The 26656-nt window shown below is 39.0% G+C and overlaps 1 long non-coding RNA gene across 1 annotated transcript in view; it reads left to right on the plus strand.

Moving 5' to 3' along the window:
* The window catches only part of LOC123388012, a 40842-nt gene extending 21639 nt beyond the window's left edge, over window positions 1-19203 (plus strand). The window contains exon 3 of the long non-coding RNA XR_006602556.1: window positions 19102-19203. This is a non-coding gene — a long non-coding RNA (uncharacterized LOC123388012). The remainder of the gene's footprint in view (window positions 1-19101) is intronic.
* Window positions 19204-26656: the final 7453 nt, after the last annotated feature.

The following is a 26656-nucleotide window of genomic DNA, read 5'->3' on the forward strand; positions in this document are numbered from 1 at the left end:
GTCACTCCCATGGACCATCTGTCGAGGATTTATTTCTTGAGTAATAAAACTGAAGTCTTAGGCTGTTGATTTTGGAAATCATCTTAATTCATACAGTTTCCAAGTGATTAAAAGTCAGTCTTCTTTAAAAATCCTAGGTCCCCTTTTAAGTACATACAGGTTGATTCAATTCAGAAAATCCTTATGCTGCTTCTGCATGCCAAGATGACCAGATTTTGAAAAGCATTTTTCTGACACCCTTCGGCAAAACAATAGGACTAAGATCATCACCAGCAAGGAAGCTACTAATTTAAAAAAAATGTCGAGACCCAGATGTTGGGTTTTTGTTTTGTTTTTTTAAAGATTTTATTTTTTTATTTATTTGACAGAGAGAGAGAGAGGAATAGCAAGAGAGGGAACACAAGCAGGGGAAGAGGGAGGGGAAAAAGCAGGCTTCCCATAGCGCAAGGAGCCCCGATGCAAGGCTTGATCCCAGGATGGTGAGATCATGACCTGAGCCGAGGCAGACGCTTAATGACTGACCCACCCAGGGGCCCCAGGATTTTTTTTTTCTTTTTTAATGTCAAGAAATATTCTCCCTAGTATCATCCTCATAGTTCTTTTTTTTTTAAAAAAGATTTTATTTATTTATTTATTTATTTATTTATTTGACAGAGAGAGGGAACACAAAAAGGGGGAGTTGGGGAGGGAGAAGCAGGCTTCCTGTGAAGCAGGGAGCCGGACATGGGGCTCCACCCCAGGACACTGAGATCATGACCTGAGCCAAAGGCAAACGCTTAATGACTGAGCCACTCAGACAACCCCATCCTCATACTTCTTATCATTCAGGAGGAGCACTAAAGCGGGTTAGAAAACCTCTGGTCACTGTTGGCTAGAGCTGTGCTCCATCCACAATCAGTACTCAAGCTGATTGAGGACCCCTTGTCCTGAGGAGTCTCTCTAGTCTCACTATGAGGTGACTGCTAAGTAGTTCTTTCTGATGAGAAGTTCACCAACTGGAATTTGATGGTTGATAACAGAAAGGCAGGATATAATGAGACTCTTTTCTTTTTCAAATCTCATGCCAATTTATACTTAAATTCTTTTAAGCATCTGGGGTTGAAGCAAAGGTTTGTTCCCTCCTGTGGTCATTAAGGGCACAGTGTGGGTTGGGTCTCCATATGCCCTTTACACCCAATAAAGTTTCTGCAGATTTGAGTTCCCAGGAGTCTGCTAGTTTTAAAGCCTATTCCACCCCCTTTTATCAGCATTTAAAATGGACTATTAGACCTTTAATCAATATCAACCAAGATGTTATGGTTGTAGCTTAGCAAGAATAGAGCTGTTTTCTAAAGCTATTCATGTATATAACAAGAAAAAAAATACGCTATCTAAAAAAAACACAACACTCTAAATTCTATACCAGTGGATTTTTAGTAACATCCTGGTAGGAGGGGGTAGGCTAGAAGTTTGTGGGAAAATAAGAGAGGGCTTTGGGGCCATGGTTTGCAACCTTATTAGATCAAACACCTCATTTTTATAACACATTGTTTAGAGTGTCACCTTGACAATCATGAAATTCAAAAACCCTTTTATAAAAACCCAATGTACTTCCCTACCTATAGAATACAGGAGAAATAAAAGAGAGCTAATTTATGAAATACATAAAAACATGTATTCAATATGCAAATGTTCAGCCAGGAGGATACGAGAGCATCCGTAATGGAGTCAGATGCTTGCACTAATCGCAGAAGCCAGCAGATCCAGCAGTGACAATCACAATCTGAACCTTTGCATGTTGCATCAAGCAAAGTTGCCACCTTCGAGGTAATAACCCTGAATAGTGAAGGACTCGTGGGGTAATTCCAAAGCAAATGCAATCTTCTTTCAAAAAGTCTCAGATTTTTGTTTTCATATAAAAAACAGAGTCAGATTCTAGGTTCAGATAATTATGAACTGGATTTATTTTTACCTACATGAATGCCCAGGGGACATTTGCAAGTGGCATGAGATGCCAGACAGTTCTTCATGGTAGGAGACTGTTTCAGCATCTCTGCTTTCCTCCCAAATGTCAGCATTTTCCTTAAGCACTACAACATCCAGGGCAACTGGCTGGCTTAGTCAGTTAAGCCGCTGACTTTGGATTTCAGCTCACGTCATGATGTCAGGGTCCTGAGATCGAGCTCTATGCTCAATGGGGAGTCTGATCGAGGACTCTCCCTCTCTCTCTGCCCGTCCCCCTGCTCGCTCGCTCTCAAATGAATAAATAAATAAATCTTAAAAAGCAACCACCATCATCAACAACAAACACAGCAACCCAGAAACGTCACAAGTCCCCCCCGTGGACTACAGAGACCTATGGGGGAAGAAGTCCTATGAATATTGCTGGTGGCAAGATTCTAAGGAGAAAGACAAGCAGTGAACAATTCTTGGCGAGGACTTGCATTCATTTTAAGCTGTTTCCTGTTTTATACTATGCTGAAATCTGTTCTAGACCCAGACATCCTACAAGACTGGAGATTCAGGCTTAGAGATGATTAGCCATAAGAGCCCAGATCATACCTTGGAGCTAATTGTGCAAAGACCCTGCCACTGCCATTGCAGGGCACAGACAATGCGGGGAGCGGCCACCACTGCTAGAATTGCTGCCATCGCTGACTCGGGAAATGGAACATAGGTTTGTGTCCACGGGCGTCACCTTCCACTGCTTCTTCCCACCACCCGTTGCTTCTTCAGAGTACCATGAGTGCATCTGATTGGCTGGGCCTCCAATATGGGTCCTTATCTTAACTGGAAAGGAGGCTTGGAAAGAGTATAAGCATCTTCAACTTCTAGAGTAGGAGGCAGGCTCCACTTCCTCCAAACATAGGAAAAGGGTTCAGAGGCTGAGCAGCCCACAGGAATGACAAATGCCTACAAGCTGGACAAATTAGTTCTATAGAAGAGAAGTACCCTGGGATTTTGGAGAAGAGAATGGTCACTCTGAAGAGGTATGGACAAGGAAGGCTTTATACAGTAGGTGAGATCTGATCCATGTTTGAATGGGAAAGTTGGTAGGGTTGTACCTAGGGATGGGAGGAGGAATTCTAAATGAATGGAATGACACGAGCAACAAGGCAGAGCTAGGAAGACAGGGCGAGGAATCCAAGTTCACTGGAGCTAAGTTTCATGAGTCACTAATGAAAGAAGAATAGAAAGGACAGGAATAGCACTGAGGTAGGAAGGTTTGTTAACAGTAGTTCGAAGTAGTCACTGTGGTGTTTGATGGGAGCATTTGCATATTTTTTGTATGTACTTTCATTGCTTTGTCAAAAAACCATGTCCTTGTCAATTCGAATCTAATTCTCAGTCTTTAGGAGAATGGACTTGCTTTTGTGAATTGCTAAGAGCCTGTTGGTTTTTTGTTTATTTGTTTGTAGTTTGTGATTTTTGCTGTTGCTGCTGCTGAATTTTTCTGATAGAGAGGTTAACTCCTTTATACTTTGAATTTTAATTACATTATATCTACAGAGGAATTTAGCAGGAATCTTCTAGTTGATTCTAAGAGGGACCCCTGCCTGTAACTTCTAATCAAGCTAGGTGTCATAATCCAGTTTTTGAAGCACTTGCTGTGCACATAACATGTGCCAACCTCACGATATAATGCTTTCAGCCACATATTTAATTTAATGGTAAAATTGCTCTTTTATTTATGAAAAAAATGGACTCTGAGAGAATAAGTAATTTGCCCAATGGCACACAGGAAATGGTGGGATAGGGGTTCTAATTCCTACATCATCTAATGGCTTCTTCCATCTCAGTGCAGTTTGAAATTCTGCTTTTTTGGTTGCGCTGCCTAGAAGTCTGGGATGTTTTGATTCCAGTCATTCTGAAGCCAAGGATGGACACTCAGTTTTCAAGGACTCGGAGGGGGCAGATCTTGTCTGGCATCTCATGCAGGATCACCTGGCCTTAACCCAATATATCTTTTATCTTGCCAATGGCATCCTTTGCAGCTGTAGAAGATAAGTATTGGCTGTTATGACAGTTCTGCCTTGAGACCATGCAAGCTGCCTTCCTTGCTCCTTCCTTGGCCATACCAAGGACTCAAGTACTGCCAACCTGGAATGCTCCTGTGGGATAAAGTTACACCTGAGGGGATGGGCCACGCTCTTGTCCCATCCTCTGGGCCGGGGATCTGTGTCGCCGAGAGTGGTAACCAGCAACCATGAACTGGGAATTATAATGGAGACGCATGAATGGTGGGGGTCCATTGGTAACCTCACAAGCTATTGCTATTGCCATCCTATCCTCCACCCCCACCAAAACTTAGGCAGAAATTTTAAGGTCTGGCCATCTGGACCTTAATCTGCAACATTTGGCTTCCCATTTCTATTTTCTATTTTCCCATTTTCTGTTTCCCATTTGTATTTTCTTTCTTTGTTCACCTTTTGGGAGAGTGACCAATAAGCATTAAAATGTCAAAAAATCCAAAACCAAAACCAAAAACCAGAAAACAACCAGGCAACAGGAGGAAGGTGGGAAAGTCAGCAATCATGGCTTCAAGCTTGACTAAGGTTCTCCCTTGCTCTGCTGTCTTAGTGAACCATACCCTGTAGCAAGTGTCACGGACATTCACCACCCATGTTCAGTCGTTCCTCCATAGACCTGCAGTCTGCAGATCGCTTTCTCTTCTATTTCACTGAGAAACAGAGGCCATGCGTTAGAACACCTTTCCTTTCCTCTCACCCTGCAAACTTCTATTTAGAAAACTGTTTCAAAGCTAAGCTCCTACTTTTAAGAACTAAGCTCTCCTCCCGTGCTTCTAATACCAGCAGTCTTCCATACCTTCTTCCGTAACTTGCTCCATTAATGACCTTGATTTTTGTCTCCCATGTCAGCCCACAAAGATATTCAAGGATACCATATCTTAAAGGCAAACTCACAAAAGCCTTTCCTACCCCTAATCCCACACATGGTCAGTTTACATCTTGCTGCCTTTGCACAGACCTGTTGAAAGAGTCACATTCCCTGTATTGTCCGTGTTTTGTCGCTTCCCATTCACTCCCTGATGCAATATGGCTTCTTCACTGAAACTGCTTCCCCCAGACCAACAAGGTTTTGGACTTCTGAGTTTTTGTTACTGTTTATTAGTTGGTTGGTCTTTCCTGACTAACACCCCTGAACAAAAGTCTCCTAGTGCTCACACGTAGAGGAAGATACATGTATATATGCAATTAGAAGGAGGCCAATCTGGACCATTTTGTTTCCGTCTCTGGAATTTGATACTTAAGTGGAGACACACAGGAAGGTTGAATGCTGAACCATCAGTTTGCATCACTGTGAAGTAAAAGTCCATCCGCTCTTCCTGCTCAGATTCCCAGGGATCCTTTATGTCCTGCCTTTCCTGAGGCCTGATTGTTCAGCTTTTCAGACTCTGTAAGCTATACTGTGTCCTGATAACCTCCTTCCCTTCTTAAGTTAGACAGGAGGAAATGGGGAATGATGGCTATTAAATAGAGGTTTCATTTATTCATGAGGTATCTTTGCTCACCTACATTCTAAGATTTTGGGAATATGGAAAATGAATTTCTGACATCAAAATCCTCTAAAAACCTAGAATTATCGAGCAAAATCATCAGCATGAACCTATTAGACTCCACTGCCCCTGAGTTGCCTTGCACGGGTTTTCCCTACTGTAAGCAACATGCAAAGGTGGAGTGGTGATGGTTGAAAACACAAAGGGAGTGTGATAGGGATGCTTATTTTTAATTAGTTAGAAGAATAAAGAATTGGGTTGACTTATGTTCAAGCCGGAGAAACCTGAAGATAAGCACACGTGAAGTCAGGAAGCCTAAGATTCGTGTTCTGGTAGATCCAGGTTTAAATCCCGGCTCTATCACTTACTCTGAATTTAGGCTTTGAACTCCTCTAAGCCTCAGTTTCCTTACCCAGAAAATGCAAATAGTAAAGTCATCTATGAATTTTCAAGAAGATGGTGCCTAAAGCAAAGACGGAAGCCCCATGCCTCTCACAGCCGAAGCCTAAGCAAAGGCTCTAAAGGCCAAGAAAGTGGTGCTGAAAATGAAAGATGTCCACAGCCCCCCCCCCCCACACACACACGGAAGATCTACATGTCACCTATCTTCTGGCGGTCCAAGAAACTGCAGCTCTGCCATCAAGCTCCCCTCTCCAGCAAGTCAGTTATGAAGAAGATAGAAGACAACAGCACACCCATGTTCATTACACTTGTGAGGGCCAGCAAACACCAGATCAAATGGGTTATGAAGATGGTCTATGCAAGGTCAACACCCTAAATAGGTCTGATGGAGGGAAGAAGGTATATGCTTCACTAGCCTCTGACTATGATGCTTTGGAGGATGCCAGCAAACTTGGGATCGCCTAAACTCAGTCCAGTTGGCTAATTTTAAACATAAATTCTTTCACCGTAAAAAAAAATAAATAAATAAAAGTATCTACCATGTAAAGGTCTTGTGAAGATGAAATAAACTGCAAAAAATTTTAACTGGGAGGCAGAATGTCTGTAAGCTAGTGAGTGATCAATAAACAAAAATTGCTATGACTACTATTTTTAAAAAATATACTTGAAATCTTACTTGCTGGCCACAAGTTAATCTATTAGTGGATGGTCATAAGGAAATCACATCTTAACTACTTTAAAAATTTTTTTAAAAATCATCATAAAATTCCCCAAAAGGAAAATATTGGTTTGGATCCTTTAAGAAGAAAAGATAGATCTGAGCATTCACTGACAGTAGCCAAGCTTCCTAAGAGAACTTAGCAACTTGGTTACTAGGGAGTTTTTTTTTTCCTGACTGAGGAAGAAACAATCATGTGTTAACATATCATTTAAGATATGTGTCATATTTAGGGATCCTTATTGTTCAAGGAAATAAAGAAGAGAGGCAGCCTCTCATTGTACAAAATATGACAAAAAAGAAGAATATTAAACTCAGAGAAACTGAAGATTACACGGCAATTAACATTTTGTCTAAAGCTGTGAGGTAGACAGGTGAGCGCTCTGTGGGTCTCAAGGCTAGAACGCATAGAAAATGTAGATGCCACACCCAGAACATAACCTCAACAGTTAAAACCAATAAGGAGGATGTTAATTTTGTGAAGGTATATAATACTGGGGCTTTAAAACCTGTTCCTGGTGTTTCTTCTTTATCCGTGTCGTTACAGCGCAATGTTGAACAAGTTGCCTGGATTCAATCAGTCTTATATCCCTGTTCTACTCAGTAACTGTGTGATCTTGGCCTATATAACCCACCCTTTCCGTCATCTGTAAAGTGTGGCAGATAAAAATACCTGCCCTAGTGCCTTAAAGAACTATCAGAAACATGAAAGCAAAGGATGTGAACATACTTTGTCAATGACAGAGCGCGATACAAATGTTTGTTGTCATTATGTAAGATCTGGTCATCGATGAATGGTTAAACATTTTACATTCTATTTTAAGGGCATATTTTAATGGAGAAAGCAAAATTGACTTCATCACAGACTTATTTAAAATAAATATGTAAACCATGGGATCCAGCATTAGATACCACCCGGTGGCAGTTAGGAGTAATGCAAGCACATTCCTGAGCTACCGCAAATATTGCAGGAAAGTTAAGGTGGAAGGGATATGGAGAATCTCAAAGACGGACTCAGACTAAAATGAGCAGAAATGAGACATGGAATACTTAGGATTGAAGTTTAAATGGTTTTAGGATTCAGTGTCTATAAGCTGCAGCAAAGCTATTGCTTGGCTCAACTACCGCTTATAGGGAAAGAAAGTCAAGCCTCTTATTTAACCTTGACTTCCCAAGGACCAGCTTGGTAGTATCAAGAAGAAAAGAAAAAAGGAAAAAAAACAAAAACAAAAACAAACAAACAAACAAAAAACTAAGGAAGGGAGAAAGGGAGCGAGAGAGGGAGAGAAAATCTTAGAAGAAACTCTATAACCAGCCCATTCTGTATGCTTTCATTTTGTTAGTTGTTTTTATTCCCCGCTTCTGGTTGCCAATTCAAGTTTCTTTTGAAAAATCCCAACTTTGTGCTAACTGAACCAAGTTAAATAGGGCTTACATGGCATAGATGGAAAGAAACAATGTGTCTTTTTTCCCCCAAAGATTTTGTTTATTTATTTGACAGAAAGAGAGAAAGAGAGCATGAATGGTGAAGGGGAGCAAGAAGCAGAGGGAGAGGGAGAAGCAGGCTCCATGCAGAAGACCCTGGGATCATGACCTGAGCCAAAGGCAGATGTTTAACCACCTGAGCCACCCAACCCACCCAAGCATCCAACAATGTGTCTTTCTTTGCCCTTTGTGTTGGACAAATCTGCCTTGACCAAGAATGCTAGGAAGAGCCCATCAAGTATGGCAACTAAGGCCTAAAAACTGAGACAGTCTGTGGAAGACAGCTAAATTCACAGTTCAGTGGTACTTTCTTGCTGGGAGATGCACGCAACATCAGCTGCCAAGTAACAGGGTAACTTTTCCAGTCTCAATTGCCTTTTGGTGCTGGCACCCCCTAGCAAAAACAGGGAAATGTCTCCCCTTAAAAACTGTAGCCTTTATGTCTCGGTCTTCCTCCATTTCCTCTTTTACAGAAGGTCACCATCATGCTCCCAGGCAGCAGCAGAGCATGCTCAGTATGTAATTTGTCCATGATGACTTTTCCCTGCTATGGGAGGAAATTTGGGAAACAGACTATTGCTGCAGACTATTGCTTCCCAGACAATCAAGAGCTTAGGCTCCAATTACAGAGTGAACTGATAGAAAATTTCCAGCCAACTAGTCAACCTCAGCCTTCCCCATAAAAATTCACTTAATTTACATAATGTTGTGAAGTGGGTGCTATTACGGTCCTCAGTTTGCAGCCTGTGAAAATCAGGACTCTTCCTTGATGAAGACTCAGAAGATATGCATACCTCACAAAGTGATATAATATAGAGACCAGAAAAAGTCATAAAACATTTATTGGAATTCTAATGGGATGCCCAGAGTCATGGCTATTATGACAAAGGAACAGAAATTTATAAAGGAAAGACAGAGATGCAAATTGAGATGGCTGACTCTTTTCCTTTAGCAATGAATGCTAGGTTTTGGAAATTAATCTAAAGCCTTCAGACATAAATTGTCAAATTGTATTTTGAAGTGTGATAATAATCTACAGTCCTACACAAAACTCCCAAAAATGCCTATTGCATTTCATTAAGCATCACACAATTAAGAGTCTTCACTACTTTGATACACATGAAAACAATATTTAGGTAATTTTGCATTTCAATTGAACGTTTTCTCATCTGTGTCCTTTTCTGTGTATTATCTAGTGTTTATATTTATGAAGTTTTAATATTTTAAATTATTTTATAATGAATATATTAACCTTAAAAATACAACAAAAACAAATGTAGATTGCTACTAATTACATTCTGCATTAGAAGCAATAAATATTGTAGCACTAGCATCCATGAAGTGGAGGAGAGTCTTGAAAAACTCTGTAGATGTTCATATGAAAAGAGAAGGAGTTGAGAGTGCTGTTGGTCCCAAATAGGATAGAGAATGAAAATCAGTCCTTAGAAGTCTAGGTATTCCCATGACTAAATTTGGCAGTGGTGGTAAGATGGGAGAGACAGAAAGATGAGAAGATTTGACATAGAAGAAATAATCAAAGATGTATTTTAAGAAAGCTGAGTTGAAATAAGTCTGGAATAACATTAAATAGGTGATTCTATTGTGCAACCAAATTTGAGAACCACTGGTCTCATTGATTTCTGCAGTCTCTTTCTAGATGGAATCTTCTTTGAATTTGAATTTCAGCAATATGTTTCTATTTTATCTCAGCCACTTTCTTTCTGTCCATCGTCACTTTGGAGGGAGAATGGAGGAAAAGAGCTTCCAGAGGGATTTTAGTTAAGTGTTTTCAAAATAGCGCAGAGTCTCAGGGCACCTGAGTGGCTCAGTCAGTTAAGTGTCCAACTGTAGATTTCAGCTCAGGTCTTGATCTCAGGGTCATGAGTATGAGCCTTGCACTGGGCTGCATACTGGGCATGAGACCTTCTTAAAATAACAACAACAATAATAACAACAACACATCGTCTCATGACCTCAAAGAAACAAATGTGTGACCTGATAAAAGATCAAGTGATCTCATGAATTTTTTAAAGAAAGGCTCTTTGAAGCATTTTTTTTTCTATTAACCCCCATCATCTTAGGGGAAAAAACTGAATCTTTTACCATCATGGCTCTAACTTTTTGTTTATGAGGCTTTAAAAAAATAGAAATGCATAAACTAAGGGATGGAAATGGTCCCAAATCTTCTCACGCTGATTAATGTGAAAATTCCCTTTCAGCCAGTTTAAACACTTTCCTCAAAGCCATCCCCTCAGTCTGCTTTCATGTTTGAGCCTTGCACACTGACCCCTTTGCCAGTATGAGTCGGGGAGAAGCCACGGAAACTCCCTCTACTGGACTTCCCTGCGTAGGGCTGGGTGTGCAGCCACCTGCTATCCTGTCTGGGGGAGCCATGTTCAAGTGCCTTTGGGTCTTTTGTTGTGAACATGGGGCTGTTTTTTTAGGACTGAATTATTGAAAATGCCAACTCTTTGACAATTATAGCTTATAAAACTGTGGTTAGCCAGTTCTTTCTGATGCTGGGTGACTGGGGGTGATTTCATTTTTATCAATCCTTTAAATTGAATTTTCAACTCACTAATTGAGAATTATAAGAGGGAATTTTGTTTGTATCAAGTTTTTATTTAAATTCTAGTTAGTTGACATATGGCACAATATTAGTTTCAGGAGTAGAATTTAGTGCATTCGTCACTTACATGTAACATCCAGTGCTCATTACAAGTGCCATCTGTAATACCCATCACTCATTTAGCCCATCCCCCGTCCACCTCCCTTCTGGTAACCATCAGTTTGTTGTCTATAATTAAGAGTCTGTTTTATTGTGTGCATCTGCCCCCCCCTCCACATTCATCTGTTTGCTTTCTTAAGTTCCCCATATAATTGAAATCATATGGTATTTTTCTTAGCATAATACACTCTAGCTCCATCCATGTCATTGCCAATGGCAAAATTTCATTCTTTTTATGGCTGAGTAATATTCCATTCTGTATATATACCACAGCTCCTTTATCCTCTCATCAGTCAATGGACATTTGGCCTCTTTCCATAATGAGGCTATTGTTGATAATGCTACTATAAACATCAGGGTGCATGTGTCTCTTTGAATCAGTGATTTTGTATCCCTTGGGTTTATACCTCGTAGTGCAATTGATGACTCATAAGGTAATTCTATTTTTGACTTTTTGAGGAATAAGAGGGATTTTTAAAGTACTTTTTCTAAATGAATTTTTTTTTCCCATTTCAGTGGTTATTGTATAGGTACCAAGACAGCTATAACTTAGGTTTGGTTGTGTTTCATGACAGCAACCCAGAATGACACAGAGGAAGAAACTTGAGAAATTTCAGGGGATTTTTCTGTTAAAATCTGACTAGCAACTAACTCTTCACAGAAACTTTCCCTGCAAGTAGTCTTCCTTTTGGGGTACCTCTGCCCCTTTTTAAAAAGATTTTATTTATGTAGTGAGGGAGGGAGAGAGAGCACAGGCAAAAGAGAGAGACAGAGGGAGAAGTAGACTCCCCACTGAGCAGGGAGCACAATGGGGGGCTCCATCCCAGGACCTCAGGATCCTGACCCGAGTAGAAAGCACATACTTAACTGACTAAGCCATCTAGGCACCCCTCCCTTTCTGTTTTGCTTTTTTAAGAAATTTTAAACCAAAGGTCAAAGGAGATCTTTTTCTTACCAGGGTCCAAATTAATTTAAATAGATTGCTTTTTGTTGTTGTTGTTGTTTTTCATCAAAGTTGCTTTATTCTCTTTTTAAGATTATGTTAAATTATAAGCAGATTCACAAAAATTCACATTGGTTTCTACTTTTGCAGATGAACGTTCCCTCTTCCAGACCCCTAAAGGCTCTTCTATTCTCTCTCCCACTTTACTTCTCTATCCCATCTCCCCAAGTTAGAAAGAACTGACAACAAAAGGTTCATCAAATTGAAATGTTGGCAACATAATTGGTTTCTTTTCTCTTCCTTGATGTTATAGGCCTCCCAATACAGGGAGGCATCCAGTTGCAACTTTCTCTTACTCACTTGGGGAAATTAATAGGAGAATGTCCTCCACTTTCTAATAACAAAGTAGCAAGCATGCAACAATTCTATTGACCTTGTAGAAAGCCAAGACTGAAAAACATCTTGTGCTTTCATTCACTTTCTCTTTTGTTATAACTCATATCAATTATCTCTTGGGAATGGGATGCCCTGGGCCTTTCTTTCTCTTCCATTCTTAGTAATAGAGTACCATTCTGGGTTTCCACGTGAGGAAAGTACTGTCAAAAGACAAATAGCCATGAAGACTCTTTGATCAGATTATTTCACAGTCTGCTCAGACACAGTCCTTGTAGGCTATGATATTTTAGAGTTTTATTATGCTTTTAATAATATTTTAAAAATAGAGCACCTTTAATAGACCTGGTGGTATATTTTCTGCTTTGGATGCATTCATAAGAGATGTGTACATTTTGGATGCATTCATAAGAGATGTATATATACATTATGGGAATTGTACGGTTCCTTCACCTACTCAGGAGGTCCTAACATTCAGACCACCTCTGGACTTAAGCTATAGGAATATTGGGAAACTTTGGTGAATACCAAGCTGTACCCTCAACTGCTGGTGCCCTGTATCTGGATCCTCACAGTTCACAGACCAGGGCTTGAGATTTTGTTTCTATTTGTCCAGACCTCACAATTCCTTAATTCTTCCCTCTTTTTGGGCCCTCTACTGTTAGTGTAACTATATGATCTTTGCTGCTTCCTTCCCCAGACTTTAAGTCAGAAGCTTAGTTTGATGGCAGTGTATGTGTTTTCATGGGGTAGGGGTCCCAGAAGAAGCCACCACTGTGTTTGAGGGCATTTCAACAATTTCTCAAAGTAAATGTGAACATGACTATTGTTAACCCTTACAAGTAAAATCTTTAGAAAAATGAAATAGGAGACTAAAATGTGCTGCTTAGACCATGATTTGCAGAGAGAAGGTGGTTTAAAGTTGAGCACCCCCCCCCATTATGCATCCCACCATCATTCCATGAGCCACCAGGCTCCGTGTAGGGCAGTTAGACCAGGCACGTGTCTCTGCTCTGAGCATCTTACCTGACTGGGCTTAGGGGACCTTCCTGCCCCTCTCTGCTTTATGTCATCCTTTCTGAACTTGACCTTTCCATCCAGTTGACTTGTAGTATGTGCCAGGTTTCTACTGGTTTAGCCAAAGCCCTGCTCTAGTTCTCTTCATTCTCTCAACTAATAAGACCCAGTCATTTCTCTCAAGTGGTCTCCCAGGAGAAGAATTTAAAACAAGGAGAGAGGGGAGGGATGCCAAAGAAGGCCTCTTAGGCCTGATTCCTTATTCATGAAGGGACTTAGTTGAAGATTTTTGGCATTGTCTTTTACTGAAGTATTACATACAGTCACAGAGACACTATTAGGGTTAAAAGACAAAGACATTCATCATAGACCTTTACATTTTTTGTCCCACCATTGGAAAAGACTTTCATAGTGCACTATGAATTGATGTGTTTTCATAATTTATAGTTGGGATGACTAGCATACTTATATTTCATTATAATTTGTATCAACAGCAATATTGTTAATTAGGAACACTTTTATAATACAATTACATAAGTTTAGTTTTAATTTTATCATTTTTAGTGTGCTGAAGCCTCAAAAAAAGTAGTAGCCCAATCTCTCTGGCCTGTAACCCTATAATAATAGAAGATGGATGCTGAGTGGAGTCATCTACTGTTGTTACTCAGCGTTTAAATTTAGCATGTATGGGTATGCCCAAGAAGACCATCTGGCGGGGAGAACTTCAGTCTTCTACATTGTGTGGACTTCTCTCTTCTACATTATTATGGCTTTTTACCTTTTTGGCCTCTTACCAGAAAGAGTGTGATATTTCTTGTCAACAACATCTTACCTAAGCCTCAAGGGAGCTTCTTATTTTCTCTCCTTTCTTATTTACTCTTTCTGCTCATGAATGCATCATTCTATGCTCCACCAGATGGAGGAGTCCACAGGGATGCAGGAAGAAAGCTCTGGGGATAAGCTTTCTTCTACCTCTCTCCTACTCTACCCCCACACCATAGGCTTCGGTTCTCTAGAAAGAACTCAGGGAATGCCCATAATGAACTTGGCCTTTGGACTTTCTCTTCTAATTCCCTTTCCATTCCCAACCAGAAAGGTGCCTGATTATTCTAATCAGGGACCTTTAGAAAAGAAAATTCCAAAGACACTTTGACCGTTTTGAACTGCATATTTACACTGTGAAAAGGAATTTATAAGTATGTTTTTAAAATTGTGCTTTTGAGAGTCAAAGGAGAAAAAATTACAAAGAGTAATATAGGAAATCTCTTATTTGGTCATTCTGAATTAAACATTTTTAATATTTTGTCTCATTGACTCTCAGTCTTTTGTTTGTTAATTAAGAAATCATACACTATAGGTTAGTCTCCTTTAAACCCTGTCCCCATGGTTATTCCCTCCTGTTCCTTACACCCCTCTCTTCTGATTGTTTGAGGTGCTATTTCCTTCCAGTCTACTCTCAAATAGATTTATACGTAGTTTTACATATTACTATATAAAACGTGTACATATATTTCTGTACATGTATAATATGCCTATGCTTTTAAATGCTATGCATATATAAGAGATAAGCATAAAACACACATAGGATTGTTTTCTTTTTTACACATAAATAGCATATTATATGTACCAACAGCTTGCTTTTCTTTTTCAGCATTACTTTTGATATGTATTTATATTGATATTTGCAGGTTTAAAGATCATTAGCAATGTGCAGAAATGTAACACAGTTCTGTATGTTAATTTTCTATCCTGTGACTTTACTAAATTCATTTATCACTTTTAGTGGTTTTTTGGTGGAGTCTTTAGGGTTGTCTACATATAATGTTTTATCTTCTGCAAATAGTGAAACTTTTCCTCTTCCTTATCAATTTGGATACCTTTTATTCCTTTATCTTGTCTAATTGCTGTGGCTAGGACTTCCAGTACTATGTTGAATAAAAGTAGTGAGAGTGGACATCCTTATCTTAGTCCTGATCTTAGAGGACAATCTCTCAGTTTTTCACCATTGAATATGATGTTCACTGTAACCAACTATTAATCCTTGGTTAGTTATTATTATTACCAAAAAGATTTTCCTAGTCAGTTGCATTTCTTTTAATGTTGTTGGCAGTGTCTTTAACTATGTAAACATTTTAATTTTAATGTAGTCAAATTTACCACTTTTTTCTCTTTTAGTTGCTGTGTTTGATTTAAGAAATGTATGACTGCTGTGTTTCCTGTTCAGAAATTGCCTTAGCTATTCATGTGCTTTGACTCCTTTTATGAGTTCTGTATTCAGGTTGTTAGACTTGCTGAAAAATAATTTTTGCTAAAAAAATAATTTTTATTGGAACTTAATAAATTTATAGCTTCATTGATGAAATATTCATATGAAAGTGTGTCCTTTCAGGGTGCCTGGGTGGCGCAGTTGGTTGGGTGACTGACTCTCAGTTTTGGCTCAGGTCCTGATTTTAGGGTTGTGGGATCAAGCCCTGCATCGGGCTCCACACCAAGTGCAGAGGCTGTTTCAGACTTTTCCTCTGCTCCCTCTGCCCCTCGTGTTTATGCTCTCTCTCTCTCTCAAATAAATACATCTTTTAAAAAAGAATGAAAGTGTGTCCTTTCATCCTTGAAAATAATCTTTATTTATTCAAATTCCGTATTATGTCCTTTAAAAAGTTTCATAATTTCTTTATAAAGGTCTAACTTTTTAAAAAATTAATTTCTTAACATTTTATAATTTTTGCTGGTCTTTCAAAAAATTGATATAAAGAAATACTATTGAGTTCTTTCATGTTGCCTTTTTTATCTTGCTAGAAAAATTCTGCTGAATTATCTTATTCATTGAATTAGTTTTTCCGTTCCTTGCCTTGGATTTTGATAAGATTAACATATTATTTGCAAATAGTGACTAATTCCTTTCTTCCTTTCAGAAATGAACAATGTGGTCCACCTTTTAATTTCTAAACCACAACAAATTGAGTCATATTTAGTCTAACTGATACATTCTCTAATCTTTGTACTACTTATTTCTTTTCTTATTGCATTTACTAGGACATCTAGGACAGTGTCAAGTAGATGTGGTCTCCTGACTTTAGTAGAAATATTTCTTTAAGTTTTATTATTAAATATATTTGCTGAGAGATCTTTAATAATGTCTTTAACTAGTTTAAGAAATTTCTTTATTTTCCTAATTTAATAATAAGCATTTTTCTTTCTATAAAATGCTTTTTCTAAAGCCATTGAAATTACCACTTTAAAAAATATATTAGTGTGATGAACAACATTCACAATACATAGATTTCTGCTACTGATCATTTTATTTTTGGAATATGTAGTACTTTATTATTCTTAACTAATTTTACATTCAATTTGCTTATAATTTATTTAGAAAGATTGGATCTATTTTATGGATGGATGGATGGAATTAGAACTAATGCTAAAATCTGTCCATTGAAACATTTTCATTTAATTTTGCCACTTTGCTTTATTAAGTATCTGAGAAAGTAAATAAGTTATTATTTCTTCAGGGAGACCTATGCTGAACCCCAGACTAAATTTAGGTTCCTTTGTTAGCCCTCTCATTGTACACTGTATTACAGTTGTGTAGTTATATGTGAAATTATTTATTAACTGAATCACCCATTAGACTTTAAGTTCCACAAGGACAAAGGATTTTTTTTTAACATATAATGTATTATTTGTTTCAGAGGTACAGGTCTGTGATTCATCAGTCTTACACAATTCACAGCACTCATCATAGCACATACCCTCCCCAATGAAGGACAAAGGATTTTATGTTTAATTCATTGTTGCAATCCTAGCGTCTAACCTGTGCTTAGTATATAATAGACACTTAAAAATTATTTGTGCAATGAATGAATGCTTAAATGAATAACAGTTTGAAACCTGATGGTGTTTCAGGTCCTTCCCTGTTTAGAACTTGCCTAATGAGGATACAAAAACTCACATTTCCTTAGTAGGTTACTTTTCCTAAAATGTCTTCACCTGCTTAAAATGACATGCTGAAGGATTTCTTTGAAATCCTTAAAACTGGATAAATCCCATATGATTCCTTTTTCTCCTCAATCACTGCACTAGCACATCATAAAAATTTAGGGGAGTTTTCTAAAATTAGAAACTAAATATTACTAAAATAAACACATCACCAATAACACTTTCTTCAGTTTTCATCAATGGCAAATTGTATATTCACTGGCTTCAATGTATCCTATAAGCCAAAGCACAATTAAGCAACAATTATTATCTAAAAGTTGTCAAACATTGACTTTTCAAAACCAGTAAGTGTGCCAAAGGCCAGCTCTGGATGGGGATCTCCAGATCTTTGGGGGTTTCAATAGTCAAATTGAGAGGGACAGTTAGCCTTTTATATCTCAGCTCCTTGGAAGGTACCAGAAGATCTGTGAATAGGAGTGGCCCCTTTCCCACCAAAGGTTCCTAATTTTCAACGCAATTGTTGACATTTAGGCTAGTTTCAAACAGAGTGTTAAACAGTCATCAAAAGGTATTCTCATTCTTTGTCACCAATTACATCTTGAGAAGCTTTAAGGAATTGTCATTTTTTTCTGATTTCTTAAAAGTATGTATATCATAATTAAGGTGAGGAAAAACCACCTTTTGTCTGTAGTGACATTTTAAATAATTTTTGTTTATTTATTTGCCAGAGAGAGAGAGTGAGTGAGTCAGGCAGAGGGAGAAACAGGCTCCTGCTGAGCAAGGAGCCCAGTGCAGGACTTGCTCCCATGACCCTATGATCATGACCTGAGGCAAAGGTAGACGCTTAACTGATTAAGCCACCCAGACCTCCCCTGTAGTGACATTTTAAAATTAATTTTACTTTACTATATTTACTTCCCAAAACAATTTTAGGTAGTTACAAATTTGTTTGCACTAATTATTAGGCTACCATCAGTGGTTACATTTATTAAATGCCCTGCTAAAATAGTATCCTAGTCAAAGTTTGCTAATTTCACAATTACAATTTGCAACCCACAATTAAGTCCTGAATTAATTTTAATTCACAGGATGATTTTTTTAAATGAACAAGTTCATTTTGTTCATAGACAAGAATAAAATTTGTTCATTAATGAATGTATCCTTTGAATTACAACCTATTCAGGACTTACTGTGTTTTGAAAGTTATTCTAAGTGCTGCATACAAAATATATTCCCTGGTGTCACGGTACTTACAGACTAATAAGGGATGGGGTAGTTTTGTACTGTGTCAACTTCGTTCAACTGAAACCATGCTTCTCAGAATCTCCCATTTGTGTGTGGTTTTGGTTTAGTGTTGGGCATAAGAAACATCATGTCGAAATTTGGAAGGGAGGAGGAGAGGGAAGTAGCAGCTCTGAAAGCCGGTGTCAAGTGAGGCACTGTTGCACTCATACACATTGTCATGGATCTGCTGGCTCATCTTGTCATTGGGCAGCCAGCCTGCAGCTCCTGCCGCTCCTGCCTCATCTCCTTTTCCAGCTTCTCTGAGTCCTGGGCCAGATACATGGTCTTCTCCACAGCAGAGGGTACCAGCTTCTTCTGCCTGCTTCCCACATTATCATGAAGGTTGTTACAGGCTGAATGCATGTGTCTCCTCAAAATTCCCCAACATGATGGTTTTGGGGGATGAAGATTTGGGTGTTAATTAGTATAAAAGAGACCCAAGAGAGCACCATCATCCCTTCCACAATGGGAACTTACAGAGGTAAGGTGGCATCTGTGAACCAGAAGTGAACTCTCATCAGACAGTGAAACCACTAGTATCTTGATCTTGGGTTTTCCAGCCTCCAGAACTGTAGGAAATATATTTCTGTTGCAACAGAGTTTAGCAACAGACTAAAACAAAGGTAGTATGAGATGAACGTGGATTTGAGTTGTCTTCATTGAGTTGTTTGTCCTTGCTCTCTCCATGTCATGCCTAGAATTTCATCCTGACTGCCAAACCTATAGACCCGTGAAGACTTCAGACCCACCACCGAGGCAAGGCAAGCAACCTTTCATAGACTACTTCATCAGCACCCACAATTGTGTAAGGTCTAACCCTTGGATTGAATTTGACTTTTGATGTTACTCAGGGCAGTGCTATTTCTCTGGTAAAATCTGAACGATACAAGGAGATAGACTTTGTTCTATGAATTGTATAATAGTTTACAATTATGATTTGTGTTAAGGGATGTAAAGAAAGCATACAATGAGCTACAATGAAACAATTTAAATATAGTGCCTTAGATTGGGGAAGGGGGTGTCAGGAAAGCCCCCTTTGAAGAAGTCCTGTTTTAGCTGAAACCCAGAGTTTGAGTAAACGTTAGCCAGGTCAAGAGTTAGACAAGAGGAGTCAGTGTGCAAGAGCTCTGAGGTCCGCCCCATTGGAAGAACTGGAGAAAGACAAGAGTAACCAGAGCGGAGGGAAAGAGGCAGCAAGTGGTAGAGAGGGCCCTGGATTCCACATCAAGGTCTTGATGCTTTTCTTAAAAGTGATGGGACAGAAGCATCTTTCTGTTTTTAAAAGATTACTCTGCCTGCTTTGTAAAGGAAATGATTATCTATATATTTGAAAATGATCATCTGATTGTTGATAAATAAGCATTTTCCATAATGGGATTCAAAGCTGAGCACTTGGATGCCTCTTGAAATAGGAATTACCTGTCAAAACCTCTCAGCATGCCAAAGAACAAAGACTTGACCCCAGAGTCCTCCAAGCCTGACCATCAGATATGTGGAGGGTGGTTTAATTGCTATTCTTGATGAATCATATTATAATATCATAGATGCCTTTTGCCTTCATATGGTTAGCAAAGTCTTTAAGACTTTGAAGTAAGTAAGGAAAACTGCAATATCAAGATTGTGACTGCAACAATGAATTAGAAAGAGAAGATTATTTGAACCCAAGTTTATAAACATGAAGACCTTATTCTGACACCAAGGTCTTCTTAAACATCACTGACTCATCTTTTCCCATTAGGTCTCCAGTTAGCTACATGCTGATAGTTTTGCCTGCAAAAACTACCTTGTTCTAGCAATGTAGCTGCCTTACTACTACTTCTGTTGCATTAGAGTTTTGTTATGCATTTTTGTTTCTTCTCAGGAGAAAAGGTTTTGGAAGACCATCATTCCTCCATGTCAAATTTGAAAATATTGTTCCCAAATTGACTCCTTGCTAGCTTGAGTAGCCAAAATCTGAGTCACATGAAGAAGAAATGAATAACACCGGTAATGATAATGATAATGATGATGATGATATCAATGATGGAATATGGAGGAGGCAAGAGAAGACTGGTTTAGAAACAAGCTTTAAACATGGTAAGGCTGAAAGAAAATACTATTAGAGGTTTGGATTGGTTGCTTTTCCCAAGGAAAGAAAACTCTAGTAATGAAGTCTGATAAATACTGAAAAATAAAGGAAGGAGAAGCAAGAGGTTATTACAATGGGTCTGGTGAATGAAGGGATCATGGCAGTGCAACATGAAGGGGAACATATGTGAGAATCTTTTTTAAAAAGTAAAGGCAGGGGAACCTGGGTGGCTCAGTCGATAAGTGCCTGCTTTCGGCTCAGGTCAGGATCTCAGGGTCCTGGGATAGAGCCCCTCATCGGGCTCCCTGCTTGGTGGGAAGCCTGCTTCTCCCTCTCCCATTCCTCCTGCTTGTTTCCTTCTCTCGCTGTGTCTCTTTCTGTCAAATAAATAAATAAAATCTTAAAAAAAAAAAAAGTAAAGACAACAAGATTTGGATTCTGGTAAAACATGAACAGTATAGGAGAAATGGTCACTCAGTAATGATATTAAGGTTGAAACGGAGTGTCCTGGGGAATGGCAGAGGTAATCTTTATTTTTAAAATATTGAGACTTACTAATACTAATGAAGAAAGTGGTAACCCCAGGCATTTTCTGTAGGTAAACAGAACAATTGAAACTCCTTTTAAAATACAACAGAATTCCCATTTTCCTCAGGCATTCAAATGCAATCAAACTACTTCAGCCTAGAGATCATCAAGTCCTCAGATACCTGGGAAGGGGAGGCTTTAGTTTTTGGAAGAGTCCAACACAGGGACACAGTCTCTCAAGCCAGCATGGGTGTGGCCTTTAATTGTCTTGGGTCTGTCATTGTTTGTTAGGTTTGTAACCTTGGTTTAATTCATGCAGAAGGAAAGCATTTTAGAACAACGTTGTCATGGTAATGACAGGATTGGTGTCTTGATTCTTTGCATATGAACATATGTATAGTTGTCTCTAAGACTAATGGTATTACAAGAATATGATGTGCAGTTGGTTATTCCCTGTCTTCAGACTGCAGGCTACCCTTGGTATTCACTATAACTATGTTTCCCCTAAAAACACATGCCCTGGCAGGAATGGGTGTGAGAGGGGGATGGTGTTTGCCACCAGGTCCACTTACTTCTGCCCACTCCCTCCTCTACCTGGCATCTCCAGTCCCAGTTTGAGTGATCGTCTCTCTTGGACCTTCTGGAATTCTCACTCACCTCCTCCTTGGTTGGGTCTTTCTCTGCTCCGAGACTTTATAAGTAGGAGAGAAAATTCCATCATTTGTGTGATTGGCAAAAGAAAAACAACGATTATTATTTGTGATGAAAACTACTCAGGCTGGGCAGGGGGGAGTTGTGAACATTCCATTCCTTCATTCAGAGCAATAAAAGGTTGGGAATCTGGGAACGGGAGTTCTGTTTTTAAATTGTGAGATATATTGTGCCATAGTTGGCTTAGTGTCAGTTACTAAGGGGTCGTGGCTCTAACCTTAGTGCCCAAAGGGGAAGCCTTACTTGTGAGTAGAGTACGTTGTGTAGCCTACGCTCTTGATTCCAGAGAGCTCCTGGAAAAGTATTTTATTGGCATGTCCCAGCGCGAGGCATTTGGATTCGTGTCTCATTTTCCCCAACATAAAAACAGTATCAGATTCAGCCTTAATTGTCTTTCAAAGCTACCACAGACACTCAAAATCCTCTAACTACAAAAACAGCCTCAAGCAGCTTCAAATTCTCTACTCCCACATGTCTCTCTTTGACTGATCGGTGCACAAATCCGTGTTGCTTTAAAACCTTTTTATCTTTGGAAAGGCTGGAGCTCCAGGAAAGTTGAGAAATTCTTTATCAATACTGTCCCAAGAGTTACTGTTTGAGGGGAACAGAGTTTCAGTCTGGGATGATGACAATGCTCTGGACATGGACAGTGACGTGGTGGCACAGCAGTGTGAACGTACTTAGTGTCTCTGAACCGCACACTTAAAAGAGTAAATTTTGTGTTACATGTATTTTAGCACAGTTAAAAAAGTCAGGTTACTGGTGGCCTGAAGAAGGAGGTAAGAGATTGTATTTGAGAAGGGCCTGGCGTTGTTCTGTTTTTGTTCTAGTGATTACATGTCTGTTCAGTAACTATAATACTTACCTTTGCTTTATACTTCAGCATACAATTTTGAGTTTCCCAATAAAGAGATTAATTAAGAAGTTAAAAAACAAAACAAAACTATCTAGAGTGGTAAGAACTGTGAGGTCTTGGGATTCCCTTCCCCTGTGTTGTGCCTTATTTTTTTAAATAATATTTTTAATTTTTTATAAACATAGAATGTATTATTAGCCCTAGGGGTACAGGTCTGTGAATCGCCAAGTTTACACACCTTACAGCACTCACCATAGCACATACCCTCCCCAAGTGCCTTATTATTATTTTTTTTAATGTAAAAGGAATGAATTAGACTAAATGATCTTGGAAGACTTTCTAGTGCTAACATCCTGTAATTGTACAAAATAATTGCTTGTGAATCACATAACTACAAAAAGCAAAAATCCTAGGGGTATTATTTATCTGGGTTATTTGTTCCCTCAAACAAATTGGAAAATCAAAAGAAAAAAAAAAGAAAAAACACTTAGGACAACAAAACCCACCGACTAAGATGAAGAAATATAGATTGTCTAAAATACAGCATGGTAAAGCTGACTGCTCAGGGACACAAACATGGAGAGAAAGGATTGTCTGTCATTTAATTGAAGGCGGGGGCAGGGGGCAGGGGGCAGGGGGGGAGTGCGGGGAAGCCCCCAAGGGCTCAGGTTGGGGGGCGGGCAACAAGGAAGTCAGATGCAGTCAGTCTCTCTGAGTTAGAGAGGTGGAAAAGAAGGCCTTCCACCCTCGCAGAGGAGGAAGGGGCTGGCATCTACATTTGCCCTGAACATTTTTTTTTTTTAAAGATTTTATTTATTTATTTGACAGACAGAGATCACAAGTAGGCAGAGAGGCAGAGAGAGAGAGGAGGAAGCAGGCTCCCTATGGAGCAGAGAGCCCCATGTGGGACTTGATCCCAGGACCCTGAGATCATGACCTGAGCCAAAGGCTGAGGCTTAATTCACTGAGACACCCAGGCGCTCCAACCCTGAACTTTTTCAAATGCAGGTTCTTCAGAGTCAGTTTTGCTTCCACGCAAAATTATGTTCTTCCCCATAGATCTTTATTTTACAGATTCATCCAAAAAATGCTCAATGGGCAACCATACCTAACATGTCTTTCTTGTGATGTTCCCATTTTTCAAAATTCCTACTCATACTTTGAGGCCTACATGAAGTCTTCCTTAGCCATAATGAATCCCTTTCACCATAACGAATCACACATCCCTTTCCCTGGGTTTCTGTGACACTATTGTTTCCTGATTCTCCTCCTCCTCCTCCTCTGTCTCTTCCCATTTACATCTTCTTTGACTTGACTTTTTCTCCCATATCGGAACTTCCTAGAATTCCTAATATCCCAGAAGTTCATTCAGAAAGTTACTATATATATTGTTTCTGGAATTTTACTAACAAAAAGTTGGCAAAACATTGTCTGCAGCCCATTAACTGCTTTTGTAAATAAAGTTTTATTAGAACACAGCCATTTATTTATGCATTGTACATTATTTGTACTCATTTATTTATGCTTTGTCTATAGCTGCTTTTGTGCTCTACTGGCAGAGTTGAGTAGTTACCACACAAACCATATGATTCACAAGCCTAACATATTTTACTATCTGGGTCTTTTCAAAAAAGTTCACCAACACTTGCTCTAATGAATTAAGCTATTATTTCTTTTTCATCATTACCTTTTTTAAGTTTGTGTTTTATTTCTCTAACTTGAAGCTGGAGGCAATGTCTAATATGCTTTTGTGTCCATACAAAGTATCTCTCAGTGCCTTATACTTTTTGGGTTCTCAGTACATAATGATTAATTAATTAATGACTAATGAATGAATGAATGATTGAAATAGGAAAACTACCAGCATTTTTGTTGTTGTTGAAATAAAATTGCCTCAGGTGGAATAATACCTTCCCCTAGCTCTCTACCAAAGATATATCTAAATTTCTCCTTTCCGTCCTCCATAAACATACAGATAGCACAGTGGTTGTGCATAGACTCAGGGGTCAGAGAAGTTAGGTTTTGCATCTGGGCTCTGCCTCTTGCAGCCATGTGACCTTAAAGGAGTTACTGAAGCTGTCTAGGCTTCACCTCCTCTTCTATAAAATAGTGATAACCATAGTACTTCATGACAGGTTTGGTGTGAGAAACTTTAAATAAAGTAATATATTTTAATTGTTAGTTACAGCTTCTGGGACCATAGTAAACAATCTAAAAATGGTTGGCATTTGTTATTGCCTTCCTGTAATTGTATCTTATTCCCTTCCATCTCCCTTTCTCTACCTAATCCAAAGTCCTTTAAAAGGGATATCTTTTCCCTGTATTTCTCATCTTTTAAATTATAAGGCTAGAAAGTTGGAGTTCTCTTGGCAGTGAAGGAAGGGTGGCCATGTACAGATGGGTTCCTATGACTTGTTCTTTCTCTCGCATAGAAAAGCAACAACCATTTTTCCCTAGTAATCAATTCAGAAAGTCAATAAATGCAGTAAGTGGTTTTTGAAAAATGGTAGCCTACTAGAAGAGTGAATGAGGTATGGTTATTTGCATTTTCTTTCCTTTTTTTCTTTTTTAAGTAGGCTCCACACTGGGTCTGGAGCCCCATGTGGGGCCTAAACTCAGAACCTTGAGATCAAGACCCAAGCCAAGAACAAGAGTTGACTGCCAAACTGACCAAGCCACCAAGCTGCCCCAAGGCATGGTCATTTAAAGGATGACTAGCCTATTATATGCTCATTTCTGATGGAAGATAAAAGTGCAGTATAGCTAACATAAACATTAAGAGCAAACTTGAAGAACTAAGTCCCCAAAAGCCAATGGATAGGAAAAGAGAATAGAGTAGTGTTTTACTTTGAGGATAGCTTTATTTGACAAAGCTGATCACTCCTCCCCTTAATAGTAATCTATGAAGCCCCTTCTATGTTCCAACTTTGTTTTGGATGCTAGGCATACATCAATAAAAATAATCAAATAAAATCCTGCCCTTGTGGACTTCTATTTTACTGAGGAGAAAATAATGCATAGATAATGGAATGAATGATGAAGGATGGAGGGGTGGGTAGGTACGCAGGTAGGTTAGATAGGTAGATCGATTTTACAGCATTAGAAAGTGATAACTGCTTTGGAGAAAAGGTAGAGTAAAGTAAGGAGAATCAGAATGAGAAAAGAGCGCAGAATATTATTTGCACTTTTAAATAGGACAGATGACCATTTTTAAATAGTCAGATGACATTTGTACCAAATTGTGAAAGATTTGGAGAGTGAATTACAGGGACATCTGGAGGTAAAAATTATAAGCAAAGAAAACATACTATGCAAATGCCCCAAGGCACAAATACTCCTGGGGTGGGCTAAAAACAAGAAGGAGGCCAATGTAAAGACCAGACATAATGATAATAGAAAAAAAGTAATAACTTCTATTGAAGCCTTACTATTCTCTGAGGAATCTTCTAAGCATTATTATATATAATCTTCAAAACAGTCACATAGTATAGGCAAAGTTATTCTTTTTTTTTTTTTTTAAAGATTTTATTTATTTATTTGACAGAGAGAGATCACAAGTAGGCAGAGAGGCAGGCAGAGAGAGAGAGGAGGAAACAGGCTCCCTGCTGAGCAGAGAGCCTGATGCGGGACTCGATCCCAGGACTTCCAGGACCCTGAGATCATGACCTGAGCCGAAGGCAGCGGCTTAACCCACTGAGCCACCCAGGCGCCCCTAGGCAAAGTTATTCTTCCCATTTTATAAAAAAGTAAATCAGGGGTGCCTGGGTGGCTCAGTGGATTAAGCCGCTGCCTTCGGCTCAGGTCATGATCTCAGGATCCTGGGATCAAGTCCCACATCGGGCTCTCTGCTCAGCAGGGAGCCTGCTTCCCTCTCTCTCTCTGCCTGCCTCTCCATCTACTTGTGATTTCTCTCTGTCAAATAAATAAATAAAATCTTTAAAAAAAAAAAAAAGTAAATCGGTATTTTTGAAAGGTTGAACAACTTGCCCAAGATGACATAGCCAACAGCTGCTGGCGTCCCATGTGTCTGATTGCAATGCTCCTGTTCTTGGCCACTGCATTTGTTATCATACCTTCATCTGTCTTGGAG

Source organism: Mustela putorius, unplaced genomic scaffold (genome assembly GCF_011764305.1).
Source record: "Mustela putorius furo isolate JIRA1106 unplaced genomic scaffold, ASM1176430v1.1 tig00003869_pilon_pilon_pilon, whole genome shotgun sequence".
Lineage (NCBI taxonomy): Eukaryota > Metazoa > Chordata > Mammalia > Carnivora > Mustelidae > Mustela > Mustela putorius.